Source organism: Diabrotica virgifera, chromosome 3 (assembly GCF_917563875.1).
Source record: "Diabrotica virgifera virgifera chromosome 3, PGI_DIABVI_V3a".
Lineage (NCBI taxonomy): Eukaryota > Metazoa > Arthropoda > Insecta > Coleoptera > Chrysomelidae > Diabrotica > Diabrotica virgifera.
In genome coordinates this window covers 100,384,843-100,401,146 of record NC_065445.1, presented here as the reverse complement: position 1 = coordinate 100,401,146, position 16,304 = coordinate 100,384,843, and the positions used below count along the sequence as shown (strand labels likewise).

The window sequence follows — 16,304 nt, the reverse complement described above, 5'->3', positions numbered from 1 at the left end:
AATATCCGATTTTATCAGACCTGTTGTTACTTCCAGTTTCTGCAATGGTTTTTTGCTTTTAGTTAACTACAACAGGTGGCTTCTTCTGTTGAAGAAGCTAGTAAGAAAGCTAGTAGGAAAAATTTAAAAAAATCTCCAGTCGTAAAAAAATTAAAACTAAATGAAATGGACAAAAAAAAAAAAAGAAAAACGTGGTAAAAAGGGCTGCACCAAAAACAAAATTTTATAGAGTTTGGAGGAAGAAGATAATAATGACGATGCGTGTCTATATTACAATTAAGTATTTTCAAATTATAATGCGAAGGAAGGTTGGATAAAATTTTTGTCTTGCACCAAATGGGATTATGACGCCTATAGTGCCTATGATGATGTAGATGAAGTTTTTATTTGTGACTTCTGTTCATAGATTTTCGATTTTTGTTCACATACTTTTAATAACTATTTTATTTTCTGCCCATTAGTCTTTTTACATGGTAATTAAGTTACTACCCGGTTTTATCATACCGTTTGGACAAAACCGGGTATTTTGCAATATTTTCATAAAAATAAAATAAATTAAAAACCTAAGAATATTTTTAAAAATTGACATTGGCATATCAAACTTAAGTCATTTGAAAATATTTCAATCTGCAGCAAACATTTGCTACTCTCCCATAGCAAAATATACAGACGGTTTTTGGAGTGGTACCCGGTTTTGTCCAACTCTCCCCTACGCCATCGGTCGTGTTTGTCATCATTTATGTGAAAAACAAATTTTATTTTAAATTTTTGAGGGTCATTTACTTAATATTTTAGTAAAATGCCATTTAAGTGTCTTATTTGTGGTCGCAGAAGTTTCAAAAGCGAAAAATGTCACTTTTCAGGTAAGTTCATAAAGAAATGTTTATGATAACATTTTTAGGTTTTGTTGTCAGTCTTATTGAAGGCGTTTAGGTTATTTAATAAATAAATTATTAGAGGTACATTTATACTGAATACTTAATCATTTCAATTAGATTATTAAAAATTATTAATTTGTTTAAAACATTATTTAATTTTCATAACATATTCATCTTTTAAATAACTTTCAACGAATTTTATTTATTATTACCTAATGTGGTGGAGTAACTAACCAGTGATTTGTTTTCAGCAGAGTAATAAAAATTTAAACGGCGTCCAGCAAATGTCGGAATAAATAGCAGAAAGGATGAAATTTAAAGATTTTATATTATCTAATTTAATTAAAAAAAAAAGGGTTATTAATGTTTAAGGGCCCCCGCACTAGGCACCCTAGCTGCGACTGCGGACCTATGTGAGAAGCCAGTTATAGCAGTCAATCGACGGTCATTGTGTTCTTCACAAGCAATATGGACGTGGAAGTAGTGGCGTTCTAGACATTCGCCTTGGGGGGGGGGGGCATTGAAACACCAACTAACAAACATAAACAAAATAAACCCATAAAGATAAAAGACATAAATAATAACATATGTATTAAGTGTTCCCTTAATTTTGAATTGTTGAATTTGTCTGTCTATGGTTTAAGTTTCATGGCAGCTAATATAAGTACAGTGGAACCTCGATAACTCGGATTAATCGGGATCGCGGCCGATCCGGGTTATCGAAAATCCGAGATAGCCGGAGAATATGGTAAAAATTAATAAAATACGGTATACTTACAGATAAACTCCGTTAGAATTGAAATAACATGAAATATATTTATAAATATGCACAGTACCTACACATCAAAATTACTAAAAAAACACCAAACACAAACGGAAGCGAACAATTCAAGACACACAATACAGTCACAACGATGTAATGTTATTTAAGAACAGTTAAAACTAAAGACCATTGTTTATAAAAGAATTTTTTAAATAGTCTTTCCTAAACAATGCTAAGACAGTTTGAAATAAAAAGGAATAGGTACTACAGACAGGTGCCTGTTGTTTCTGCGGCGTGTGCTATGAGTCATTTTTACTGTCGTATAGTTCAAATTACACACATACACATTATCTCTCAAATATTATATTACATACATTTTTATTGTTGAAAGGTTTGTCTGATAATTAACTATTTTGATGGGAAATAAGCCACAATTAAATTGAAAAATAATTTTATTAACGTTTCGCGACGCCCAAATCGGGTCGTTGTCAAAATACAAAATATTGAAAATCAAAATGTTTATCTGATGAAAATCGGTCCGGGTTATCGAGGGCCGACTTATCGGGGTTCCACTGTATATATTTTATGTTTCAACAATTTTTTTCTTTTTTTTTTGGACCTTGTTGGAGGGGGATTCCCCCTACTCCCGTAGATCCGCCACTGCGTGAAAGACACTATAATTATTATTTACCGTTTGTCTCGTAAAAAAAACGCAACACAAAGAAAAGGCATTGGAATCAACATCTCCTTTTAGAACGTCACTCGAAAGGCTTATTGCAAACCTATTTTAAAGATGTTCGTACATTCCCAGATATCTAAGTTTTTAAGTATACAAAAATGTCAGTTTAACTGAGTATAATATTTGGGATAAATTAAGAAATTTAATCAAGGGCACTGATAAGTACCTACTCCTAAGTGAATTAATTTTTAGGTGTCACAAATAATTTTAAAACCTTTGGGGATATGTCTACTCATCAGATAAAACAAATTAAAAAACCCGATTTACATGTATTCTTTGTTTTTACTTATCGCCCAAGTTTCGTAATACCATGTATACCTATTCTAGAAAAGTAACCTTATTTAATACCTTAGGAAAGCAAATAATTAAACTACTTATATTATGATATTATATTTATTTATATCTATTGAGTACAACATTCACTTCAAATGCATATTTAAAATTATTATTAAAAGTATATTACTAAATTACACAATAATTTTATATCCTAACAATTAAACTATATTTTTATGGAATTTTTGCCTATTCAGAACTCTTGAGCTTTAATGTAATAGGCCAATAAACTTCCCAAATATTCCTTTTTATGACTGCGTTTATTCGAGTGTTCTTGAAATAATTGCCTAAAAAATAAAAAAAAAACTGTTAACTAAATAGAACCATTAGACAAAAAATATAAACTAGAAGAAGACAAGCTTCACCTATGGTTAAACAAGAGCCAGTTTATGAGATCATGTTAGATGAAGAATGTAAAGGCTCATTTTCACGATACGTCTTATTGTACGTTTTGTGTGTCATGCAAAACGTACGACAAAACGTACGTTTTGTCCAGTGTATAGTGTGGCGTGTAAACAGCAAAACGTACGTCTTGTCGACACACAAAACGTACAATAAGACGTAGCGTGAAAACAGCAAAACGTACGTCTTGTCGAATCGAAAAAATTAAATCCGCTTATTCACCAAACGTACGTTTTGTCGTACGTTTTGCATGACACACAAAACGTAAAATAAGACGTAGCGTGACAACGACGCTTTAGATAATAACATTCCTAATAGAATGGGGGGTAGTGTCAAATTTTTTCGGTGATTTTAGCACGGATTCTATAAATTTATTTTCGTAGATAGTACTTGTTTGATAACGAAAATGTTTGTCAGCTGGCGCGACTCAGGGGCTTTTAGGCAAGAAAGAATAACTATGAAAGTAGATGGAAAAAACCCTACAACTCATATGTCAAATATTTATCTCCATGCTTCACATCCATATACAGGGTGATTGATTAGTAGGGTAAAGCTCAATAGCTCCGCTATAGTAATAGATAGCAATAAAAGTTAATAACAAAAATTTTAGCCACCTTTGAGCTTCACATTACAAAATTAGTTAAAATGTTACAGGATGTTCGATAACACAGTGGCAGACCAAACTTATGTTTTTTTTAATGGAACACCCTATATTTTATTTTAAATTCGAAATCCTGTTAACTTCTCCATCACAAAAATATAAAGGTTTGTTATGTTATACAGGGTATTTACAAAGTTATAACCAATTTTATATGAAAATCGTAACAAGTTCAACTCCCTGTATAAATAAAAATAAGCAAAACAACAATGGTTTATTAATGCCATATTTTTTAACGTATTGTCAAAATTTTCAAGAATGGTCGATATTGCTAATTTTCTTTATATCAAATACAGGGTGAGTCAAAACGCAAGTACATTATTTTCTCAGTAATTTTAAATGGAACACCCTGTATTTTATATCACTATTGAAAAGTACCATTACCGTACTTTAATTTTTAGATAACATTCCATATGTCTAAATTTATTAGTTTTCGAGATATTTTCATTTTTCAATGGACCAATAGCGTGGCCACTCAAATCACCAGAATTTAATAAACTGGACTGATTTTTTTGGGGTTACGTTAATAATGAAGTTTATAAAATACCTCCAACAACAAGGGATGAGATGAAAAATAGAATACAAAGTGTATTTCGATGTGTTAATTTACAAATGCTCCGTAGAGTAAGTAGCTCATTCAATGATCGTTTTTAGGCGTATATAAATGTGTTAGGAGATAATTTTGAACACCTTATGTAATTAAATATTAAAAATATTTTATTAAATATTCTAATTCTTCTAATTTTTTCAAACATGTTTTTTTGCAAAATGTATTACTGATAAATTATGTTTCGTTCTTTATTTGTTACATTGTTACATTTACATACAAAAGTGGTGTTTAATTGTCTTCACAAAATATTGTATTTTGTGTTTGTGTGTTTTTTTGTAAAATTTATTACTACTTTTCTTTGTTTATTTGTTGCATTTACATAAAAAGATAGTTTTTAATTGTTTCAAAAATGTTGCATGTAGTGGTTGTGTTTTTGTTTGTAAAATGTATTACTAATCAATTATTTTTATTTCTTTATTTGCTGCAGTGTTACATTGATTACCGGATTGATAATCGGTAATCTTAAATTTACCAACAGACTAGGAAATAAGTTGGATTTCTATCTGTCAAAAGAGCAAGCAGGTTTTAGAGCAGGATATGGCACAAATGATCATTTACAAGTAATTAAGAACTTAATAGGAAAGAGTGTTGAATATAACAAGCGATTAGTCCTAATATTTGTTGACTACGAAAAAGCTTTTGACACCATAAGTCATCAAAAAATGTTAAAAGCCTTAACAGAGTGTCGTATAGATCATCGCTATATAAACATGATTAAATACATCTATCAAAATGCGACAGCAAGCGTGAAACTGGCAGATAAAAAGACCAACGCATTTAAAATAAAACGGGGAGTGCGACAGGGAGACACAATTTCGCCAAAATTGTTTACAACATTATTAGAGCATATGTTTAAGAACATAAATCTGAGTGAAAAAGGAATTAATATCAACGGAGAAATACTTGGGCCGCCGCATAGGACTCACTTGGGTGGCATTCGGAAAGCTGAGCTATGTCCTTAAGTCAGAACTACCTATGTGTCTCAAAATAAAAGTCTTTGATCAATGTGTGTTGCCAGTACTTACCTATGGTGCAGAAACTTTAACAATAACCAAGAAAGTAAGAAATAAAATTTGTGTTACCCAAAGAGCCATGGAACGCTCAATGTTAGGCATTTCTCGTCGGGATCGAATTACGAACAGGGAGATAAGACGGAGAACAGGAGTGACGGATGCCATAGAAAGAATTACGACCCTAAAGTGGAACTGGGCTGGACACATAGCTAGAATGTCGGATAACAGATGGACACAGTGAATAATACACTTGAGACCAAGACAAGAAGCATATCGAAGTAGAGGTCGTCCGCCAACCAGATGGTCTGATGACATCAAACGGATCGACAGAAACTGGATGCAGACAGCACAGGACAGAAATGCATGGAGAAGACTGAGGGAGACCTATATCCAGCAGTGGATAGATCCGGGTTGAATGATGATGATGATGATGAATCTTCAATTGTCAATTCAGTCATGGCTTACTTAAAATTTAGATAAATTTAAACACCTAAAATAATTTGCTCTGAAAAATGAAAATATCTCGAAAACTAATAAATTTGGGCATAGGGAATGTTATATAAAAATTAAAGTACGTTAATGTTACTTTTCAATAATGATATAAAATACAGGGTGTTTCATTTAACATTACTGAGAAAATAATGTACTTGCGTTTTGACTCACCCTGTATTTGATATAAAGAAAATTAGCAATATCAATAATTCTTAAAAATTTTGACAATATGGAAATAAAAAAATATGGCATTAATAAACCATTGCTGTTGTGCTTATTTTTATTTATACAGGGAGTTGAACTTGTTACGATTTTCATATACATTATCGTATAACATTACAAACCTTCATATTTTTGTGATGGATAAGTTAACAGGATTTCGAATATAAAATAAAATATAGGGTGTTCCATTTAAAAAAACATAAGTTAGGTCTGCCACTGTGTTATCGAACACCCTGTAAAATTCTAACTAATTTTGTAATGTGAAGCTCAAAGGTGGCTAAAATTTTTGTTATTAACTTTTATTGCTATATATTACTATAGCGGAGCTATTGAGCTTTACCCTACTAATCAATCACCCTGTATTATTATGGTCTAATAGTCTAGTGGATAGGATGCCTGTCCTTCAAACGCTTTCACCCAGACGAGTCTGGTTCCATTCCCGGCGTCGGAAATCCTTTTTGTTTTTAAAATTGACATTTAGATTTGAAAAATAATTGTTTTTATAATACCACGTTTTTATTATTTATACGACACAATATAAAAGAGTATTACAGAAACAATTATTTTTCAAATGAAAATGTGAATTTTAAGAACAAAAAGTATTTCCAACGCCGGTAATCGAACCCGACTCGCCTGGATGAAAGCAAGGAGCCGCCATTATGGATGTAAGGAACGGAGATAAATATTTGACATATAAGTTGTAGGAGTTTTCCATCTACTTTCATATTTTATCTTTTCTTGCGTAAAAGCCCCGGTGTTGGACCAGCTGACACATTATTTGTTAATAAGCTTTGGAACACCTAACTAAATAAAAAAACAGCAATGCTAAAATGCTCCGGCCATTTGACAATATCTCCCGGCGTATAATGTAAAGACAGATCCACCTGATCAGCAACCCTTGTGGTGTGGGAGAGTCGTGCAAGGGCCATATCTTGATCAATCTTATTCATCGTTTGGAATTTTCGTTAACAGTGTAAATTGAACACATTGCTAAATGGTATAAAAATTTACTGATGATTTTTTATATAAAAAACGTTATGTGATTTGATGTAGCGCTTGAAGGGTTTTTAATAAAATTATATATTATATGTTACGGACAATAACGTAAATCCGGTCAATAACGTTATTGGCCGGCCAATATCGACAATGGCCGGTTGAGTTAGTCATTGTCGACAATGGCCGGATATTAACGTTATTGTCCATAGAAACTTGACATTGATGATAATTTTACATTCTTGATAACATTTCTATCATTGCCCGGCCAATGTCAACAATGCCCGTTGTCAATCGGTCAATGTTGAAATTTTGACTAAGAGATAGGTTATGTGTAGGTTTACTATTGTTACTCTGTGCTACTGTTTACTTCATGTGTGTATATTGTGTATTGTTTTCGTGCTGAAATTACTTGTCAATTTATTTAATAAGTGTTTATCATGGATATCAACGATGTGCGCACTCGTTTTAATAATTATATAAACTTAATAGTCAAGTCAAAACGTGATGACAATAAATCATTTTTAAACTGCGATGAATACAATAGCCGAATAACTGAAATTAAAGAAGCGTAAAATATTTTGGGAACACCGGGTGCTAAGAAAACAACAAAGCACTATAGAATTGTTTGTAAATATGATGTAATTACAATAAGTGGTAAAGAGCGACTTTAGGCAACCAAGGTTACAAGCGTTGCAAATGCAAAGGTGCTTGCAAAAATAATAAGTGTGCATGTCGTGCAAACAATAATTTTTTTTTCTCTGATTCTGGTCTTGGTTTAGAACTAGAACCTTTAGCCACGTAATTGTATAACTTATCACTAACTCAGGTGTAATGTGTAGTGTGTGTGTTGAGTAAGTGTCTTGTTATTTTGCAAAGTCGACGTCATTGTCTTTGCAAAGAGACGCTAATTGTATCCGAACGTCTGCGGTCCCTCCGGTGAGTACCAATCCCACAAGGACAGAAACACAATAAAATTTGTAATTCAAAAAGCCATGGTTCACTATCTTGTCAAGATAAAAATGATTAGTCTTTAAAAGTTGTTTTAAATCAAAAATAATAATACATCATGAATAGTTTTATCTATTTATCAACATTGACCATTTGCTTCTGGCCACTGTCGTTATTGACCGGTTATTGATGAAAAATCTATGTTACGTTTTTACAACATTGGCCAATAGCTAAGGTTATTGTCGTTAAAGGCCGGGCATCGTCGTTAATAACCAAGGAAAATGGGCATTCACGACAATGTCCGGCCATTAACGTCAATGTCCAATTTACGTTATTGACCGTACTTCATAAACGATTTTCAATAATTTTTTTGTGATTAATGGTATACATTCTTCTTCTTCTAATGGGAAACTTCTTTCCTTGCGGATTTTGTTCTTCTACTATTAATTCGCAATTTATTTCTTCCCCCATTTGTAAGTACATCTTATATGGCAATGTTATCTGCGACTTTATTGTTTGTTATACCCGTGTGTGATATGAACCGGAAGAATTTATTATTTTTATGACGATCTTGTAAATTTTTATGTAGATTTTGGATTTTAAGAATAATGTGATTGGATCTTTTGGAAGTGGATTTTTTAAGTTTTTTAAAACTAAAAGTGAATCTGTTAAATTAATTGCAATTTATACTGGGAAAGAAATTAAGCAACTAAACAGATCACAAAAAATTGAACCCAATGGGTGAAACAGAAAAAATTAGTCGAGTCTAGCAAGGTATGTATATAAGAGAGCCATTAATATTCATCTGAGCGAGTTGTGAAATTCTATAAACAAGGGATCATTTCATAAAACAGGTAGATCCCTTATTTATGAAATTTCACAACTCTGACAACAGCACCCGCTCAGCTAATATTAATGACTCTCTTAGATAGTTTGTTAGACTCTAGACTACTCTAGAGTCTAGCGAAACCATGGGTCACCACACAAAAAAGAATTTTATTTATGAGAAGAGACTGAAAGAAAAGATTAAAGCAATGTCAATAACGGAGAAGACGGACTTGATTCGATTGACAAAAAAACAAAGAAAACCATTAAAGATGCGGCATGTGAAGCTCTTGGCACGGGAACAGTTTATAGCAACATAAATAGAAGAATAAAGAAAACCCCATGGTTTATAGTTTTATCCAGAAGTAAATCAAAAATAAGAATCTAAAGAAAAGAGACAGGCTTGCCTTTGAAAATCGAGCATTTGGAATACCAGAATCGTACTCTGAATATAGGAAAACAAGAAACGAAACTTTTATGAGACAAGCAAATTAGTACCGGGAAACCTTTTCCAAAAGAATGGAAAACAACTGCTATGGTCTACAGAAACAGATACGGAGGTGGATCAGATCACAAAGAAAGAAGTTAATGAACTAGTTGACAAGAATTAAATAAGTACTAAGAAAGAATAGGGAACTTGCATAAATTTTTAAATAATAAAATAATATTAAAAAACATAAGGTAACATGATCTTAAAACGCTTGCATGCAAAAAAACAAATATTTTTAATCCATACGTTTATTACGAGGCTTTGAAAATGATATGAAATTCAAATTTCTTAGGAGGCGCTTGAACGTGCTTCTATTGGTCTGACGTCACAGACCACGGTCAACCGGGCTAGGAGTTGTATATTACATTTTAATCGCATTTAATTGAAAATTACCAGGTAGTATTTGTATTCTTGTATAGTTCTACAATCAGTTGTATAGTTTCAAAGTGAAATTTATAAATCTTTAGAAATTACTACTTTTCTAAGGCCGATGTCAGATTATGCGTTTTGACCGGATGCGTTTCCGCGCCGCATCCGGTGAAAACGCATAGTGTGACAGATCGGTCCGGTTGCGTTGGAAACGGATGCGTTTTGAGTCATCGGTACGCGCTTACAAACTGCACCAGACTAAACGCATAGTGTGACAGGTCGGTCCGGTTGCGTTTTCACCGCATCCGGTCAAAACGCATAATGTGGCATCGGCCTAAAGGCAGCGGCGGCTCGTGGGTCAATCTTCAGGGGGGTCATTTTGGTTTGAAAACTTCAAACTGTTGATTTTTTAAAGTATTTAAAAGATCTTTTAGCATTTATATTTTAGATAAAAAATACAGACTTAGATAAAACTCAATACTATTTACCCTAGTTTTCCGAAAATTAAATTTGTCTTTTTTTAGAGTAAATCTTTTAAAAAATATAGGAAAAATGGTATGAACAGGTTATTGACTGATATATAGATAGGAATATTTATAGTATAATAAATTGTAAATTTATTAAAACGAAACTTACTTTAAATATTTTTATATTTTAAGTCAATTCTTCTATCCTTTAGTTCTGCAAAATAGTCTATGACCTTCTCATTGAAATTTGGAATGCTCTTGACAAGCGTTTTCTCGATGCTCAGCATAGACAAGGCACTAAGTCTAGGTTGTCCCATCGTATTACGCAGGAATGTTTTTACTCTTTTTAAAGTAGAAAAACATCTCTCACTTTCCACGGTTGTCATAGGGAGTGTGCACAAAATATTTAATAACTTCACTGCTTCAGAAAATGTTTCAGACAAATTCATGTTAATAAAAAGCTGAAGTATGGCTACTGCACCAGCACTATTGCGAAAATCCTCACGACAATATAAGACTTCAAGTTCCGATTTTAGTTTGGAAATATTCACTGTGGGATAATTAGCCGTCACCATTTTTAAAATATTTTGCGGAAAGTTGGTAGTGTATGCTTCAAATTTCTCTATGTAGAATAACTGTGAAATCATGAGATGATCATTGAAACTAAACCTGTGATTTATTTCAGATATAATAATATCACAAATTTCAAGTGCAGTTCGTCGCTTTGGATCCTCTGCAGTAGTTTTTCTTTTTTTTGCTGTTGATGTGCTTGGTACTTCTGATTCCAAAATAGTATTTCTAATTATTTGGATATTGTTGTTAAAAGACAGGATACAATTTTTGACAGATATAACATCAATGTCTCGCATTTGCAATTGTTTAAACAATATATCAACATGGGGCATTATTTTATGGAAAAAATTTAACCAAAATAAAAAATGCTCATCTTCCAAATGTCTTTTTAAACCAGTTGCTTGATTTATATTGTTACCATCTTGCTCCTCATCAATAATTTCCTCTAAGCAAGATTTTAAATCATCTTTATAAGTGTATACAATTTCAACACATTTTGTATTGAAAGCCCATCGAGTAGGCGCAGCTTTAGGTAGCCTTACTTTAACCACTCTATCCAGAACCATCGTACGTTTTGGAGATCGGCCGAAAAAGGACGAAAATCCGTGTAAATTTGCAAAAAATATTTTTATCGGTTTGTGTTGACTCGCCGCTTTTTGGAGGATAAGATTAAATTGATGGGCATAGCAGTGAATGAAGTGTGCATTTGGGTATATTTCTTTAATTTTTGTTTGTACTCCTCCCAGTTTACCGCTCATGACTGATGCACCATCGTAACTTTGGGCAATCAATTTTTCAGGTGCTTCATTAATTTTTAATAATTGAAGTTCTTCCAATATTACATTAGTTAAATGTTGTGCTGTAGTACCTAGGGGGTTAACAAATTTCCAAAATCTTTCATGTACAATACCAGTTAATACATATCGCAATATGATAATCATCTGCGTTTTATTGGAGCTGTCTGTGGTCTCATCTACTTGAATGGCCACAAAATTTGTCTGGCCAATCTCCTTCATGATATGAGTATGCACAATGGCTAACATTGATTCTAAAATATCGTTCTGAATTGTTTTCGATGTTCCTTTAAATACTGTACTTTTTTCAATGTGTTCTTTAAACATTAAATCCAGTTCAGAAACAAAATCGATAAGGCCCAGAAAAATTCCACGATTATTGGAGCTGTCACTTTCGTCATGACCGCGCAATGCAATTTCGAAAACTCCACAAAATTTTACACAGTCGATTAGTTTGTTTAAAATATACCTATTTTTAGATACCAATTCATTAAAGTCATGCACAGATTTACGATATACACTATCAAGTTGCTGTCTTATGTTAACACGTCCTAAACTTGCGTAACTCATTGATGAATTTATATGAGTAGTTGAAGAGGCATGTTTTGTAATTTTCACTTTTAAATGCTTAATGTCAGTTACTCCATTTTTCGCCCATACAGCGTCATTCGAAAACAGTAAACACGGATAGCAAAAAAATGCATTTCTCACACTGCAGCCACAAATCCAATCACACAAATTGTACATTGATTCTTTAAAATATCTTTGAATGTCCTTACCCCTATCCTTTGTTGTTTGTTTTAAATTCATGTTTGGTTTTGGTCGACCACTTTCTTTTTTCTCAAGCCGCCGTTCATAATTTAGTGTTCCAGCAGATTTTAAGGCAATTATTTCGTCAACAACACTCATCTTGTTTTTGTTACAATCACAAAAAAATCCAACAAAACAAAATAAATTACGCAAATACGCCGCGATCGATATAGACCTGCCGTGAAGTGCGGTCAGCAGACGGTAACTAACTAAACGTGAGGCCGTCGACTCTACTAGAGGTATACGACGGAAAGGTCACTCCCACTCTCGCCCACGAAATTGCTATCTGCCGTCTCTTTTCTATTTTACATGCATTTGTCCACAAGCCATAAGAACTGTATATAGACAATTTAAAATACGGCCCAGCCACGGGCTTGTGTATAGCGCGAGGCGCGACGTTATTATATCTATTATATTTGTTTTGCCAATGCAGACTGCTGAGAGAGAATTTTATATTTCAGAGTGAAGTTTTAGATAAAAGATATTTTTAATAAAATTGGTATTTTTATGAGATTATTTTAGGGGGGTCATTGACCAATTGACCCTAAGGAGGAGCCGCGCTTGCCTAAAGGGTTTAAAACGCATAAGTACTATTACTCATGAGGGTTTTTCAAAACAAAGCGATTAGGTTATTCTGGGGATTCAATGGAACAGATTTTGCAAATATTCTCGAAGCATTTCTTTCGCTTATGGCGAAATCATCTCCAAGAGACAAATGTGTGTCCTGTTCTTATCTTTTTTAGAGTTAAAAATAGATGCATTGTTTGTGTTTTATTTCCATTAACTAAAACGTATAAAATGAAACGTATACAATCTAGGTCTGTGTTGAAACTTCATCACTGTACAATTCAGAGACAAACGTTTAAATTGTTTTGCTTCCTCTTCTTTCGCATCTTCATCACAAGATACACAATCACTTTCATTGTACCAATAGTCATCACCGCCACTATATTCACTATTATCTTCAAATACAAACTTCCTGATTCACTTTTTGTATCTTCAAACAATGTTTCAAGTCTTTTATAGGTGAAGTTTTTGCATCCTTATTATGTATTTGCAATGGTGACAACTAGACCGTAAAATGACCTAGACCTTTGAAATTTACACTGAATACCTTTATTGAGATACCGTTTTTGAGGTAAAGCTGGTTGGTTTAATTTAGGTCCTGATTGAACTAAGTTTGTGAAATTAGGATCACACTGTCTCTTATCATCATTGTCCACTAGAACAGACTTAGATGTAGAAGCGGCATCTTCAAGAAGTTGTCGTATAACCCTTTTAAGGGCTGCTTCCCTCACAGGCTGAGAAAAAGCTCGTTTTCTATCTAGTTGACAATCAAATATGTGCGGGACAACACCCGACTTAATAATTTTGGGACAACCCATAATCTTGAATTATATATAGTTATCCATGTCTTGTTCCAACTGTAACCAATAAACAAGTTTAAGTAGGCACATTTCATGAAACGACAACTAATATTTTTTCTTGAAATAGAAAACTACTTATTAGGTACCTAATTAGATAAATACTCACATCGAAATGATCCTCACCGAAATAAAGACCTTTGCTACTTTGTGAAATATCCTTTTTATCTCGCAAGCCTACCTTTAGCCATTTTAATCGACGTTTTTGGTTCTGCTAGATAGAGTAAAAAAATGTTTGTTGGATATTCTGACAGTTGTGCTTTGGCATTCCGGCACTATATAGTACTTATATTAGACAGATTTGTTTTCAATTTTGATAAAGTATATTATACACTAAATATACAATAATATAAACACCGAGCAAACAACACAGGTATTCGACACGCACAACTAGCACTGGCAAAATGCATTCGATGCAATAGCTCACCGACCGGGCGAACGAGAACAGTGGTTGGTGACGTCAGACCCCAGCTCGCGCTTTTGAAGTTGTTTGAAACGGAAATTTTGGGCGCGGAACTTTGATCAGTTGTTGTACGTACACCATTCATTGTTAAGACGTAATATTTTGAATAAACATTTTTAAACATAAATTAACAATTTTATGCAAAAATATTTTTATGTGCAAGTTCCCTATAGATTATCTGACTGAACTTTACAAGGTAGAAATATGAGACATCGAAACCGAACCGCAGGAGATACAATCACCTTTAAAGAAATTAAATGGAAGAAAAGGACAGGGCAAAATCCCAAATATACTGCTAAAATATGAATTTGGGTATAGTATTTTTACTACAAAAACGTTATTACGTAGGTCAAAATTTTTGACGTAAGAGAACTGTCAAAACATTAGAATGTGACTTTTCATTATTGCTATGTTTATTATAAAGACGGCAATAATGAAAAGTCACATTCTAATGTTTTGACAGTTCTCTTACGTCAAAAATTTTGACCTACGTAATAACGTTTTTGTAGTAAAAATACTATATCTAACTAGCACCACCATACTCATACTTAAAAATGGAGATAAGCAGCTTCACTCAAATTATATATGAATAAACTTACTAAGCACAACAATAAAACCTACGACAAAGATAACAAACAAAATTATTGGCCATATCTCTAGAGAACGAACAACAAGGATTCATAGATGCCGTCTTTGTCCTAAAACAAAATTTCAGAAAAATCAATAGAATAAATCAAGCCGGTCTATTAATGCTTCATGGATCTAGTAAAAGCATTCGATCGTGTCCAACTTAAAGATATCTAGTCTATCATGGACAAATTTCACATAATCTAATTAAAACTGTAGAAAAACAGTTCACAGGTAATCAAATTCAGACTGAAATAAAAGGAGAACCTACCAATCCAATACCGGCTGGGAATAGTATTCGTCAGGATGACTCACTGACCCATTGACCTTCAACATTATTATGGATAAGATAATAAAGAAACTGCGCAAAATAAGAGGATATAGAATGGGAGAGAAATTAAAAGTTTATATCACGTTTCATCACTTTGCGGACTCGTACACCAAATCAATATCCTACAAAATCGCATATAACATACATTGCGACAGATATGCACTTTAGCATTTGGTTTTCTGTGGACGATCCTCATCCCCGTTGCGTCAGTGAACGAAGTTCCAGGAATCCCCTAGGTAGTTTTAAGCGAGTTCAAGGGATACATATTTCCGTTGATATTTATGGGATGTTGAGTATTTCATGTTGCGTTTGGATATTGCTTTGGTGTATGAGTCCGCTATGTCACCTTCTCCCAATCGTCTACTCTGCAGTTTAAATACCGACATGCAATGGCAATTCTTGTTGCTCAACTGAACACTTTCGTTTCTATCAATCTTCTCTCAAATTGTTCACGGACCAAACATAATTTCTGAGAATTCAGCAATCATTCTAAGTGCTGACTTTAAAAGTCCCTTTCTGCTCTAATTTTTCTTTGTCTGTTTCGTAATTTGGTAGGTTTTTCAAATTTCATGACCTTTTTTTACGACCATTCCATTATAGAACTTTTCATTATTTTAGACACACTTTAACTGGTTAACTTAAATTGTATTGAAATTTCAACTTGTCTGCTACCTTTCATGAATATGTGCACAACTCCCTACTTTAAGTCCTTCGAAATTGAAATATCTCTTAGCTTGATTAATTCAGCACAAAAATTTCAAAATATACAATAGACTCGAAGAAACTATCTTTGCTTTTACTTTTAAAGAAAGCTACTTGAATATGCTCTTACCGCACATAATACCAAAGTAATGAGCGTAATATAGGGCTTTTTATTCACAGTCATTTGTTTCGAGCTTCTGTCATATGTCACATAATATTAATATATCCACGTCATACGTTATTGGTATATACAATGATACAAACCAAAGACGTATAACGTAGATATTAATATTATGTGACACATGACAGAAGCTCGAAACAAATGACAATCGATGAAAAGCCCTATAAGTAAAAAATTAGATGGGGAACGTTAAG

The 16,304-nt window shown here is 33.1% G+C and overlaps 2 protein-coding genes across 5 annotated transcripts in view; one reads left to right on the top strand and one right to left on the bottom strand.

Moving 5' to 3' along the window:
• Window positions 1–16,304, top strand: part of LOC114342807 (dynein beta chain, ciliary) — a 399,165-nt gene that overhangs the window by 235,860 nt on the left and 147,001 nt on the right. The window lies entirely within an intron of this gene.
• The window catches only part of LOC114342806 (luc7-like protein 3), a 28,650-nt gene continuing 15,100 nt past the window's right edge, over window positions 2,755–16,304 (bottom strand). For all 4 annotated transcript variants that reach the window (XM_050645363.1, XM_050645361.1, XM_050645364.1 and 1 more), the window contains one exon: window positions 2,755–3,000. The gene's annotated coding sequence lies outside the window, so the exon portion shown is untranslated. The remainder of the gene's footprint in view (window positions 3,001–16,304) is intronic.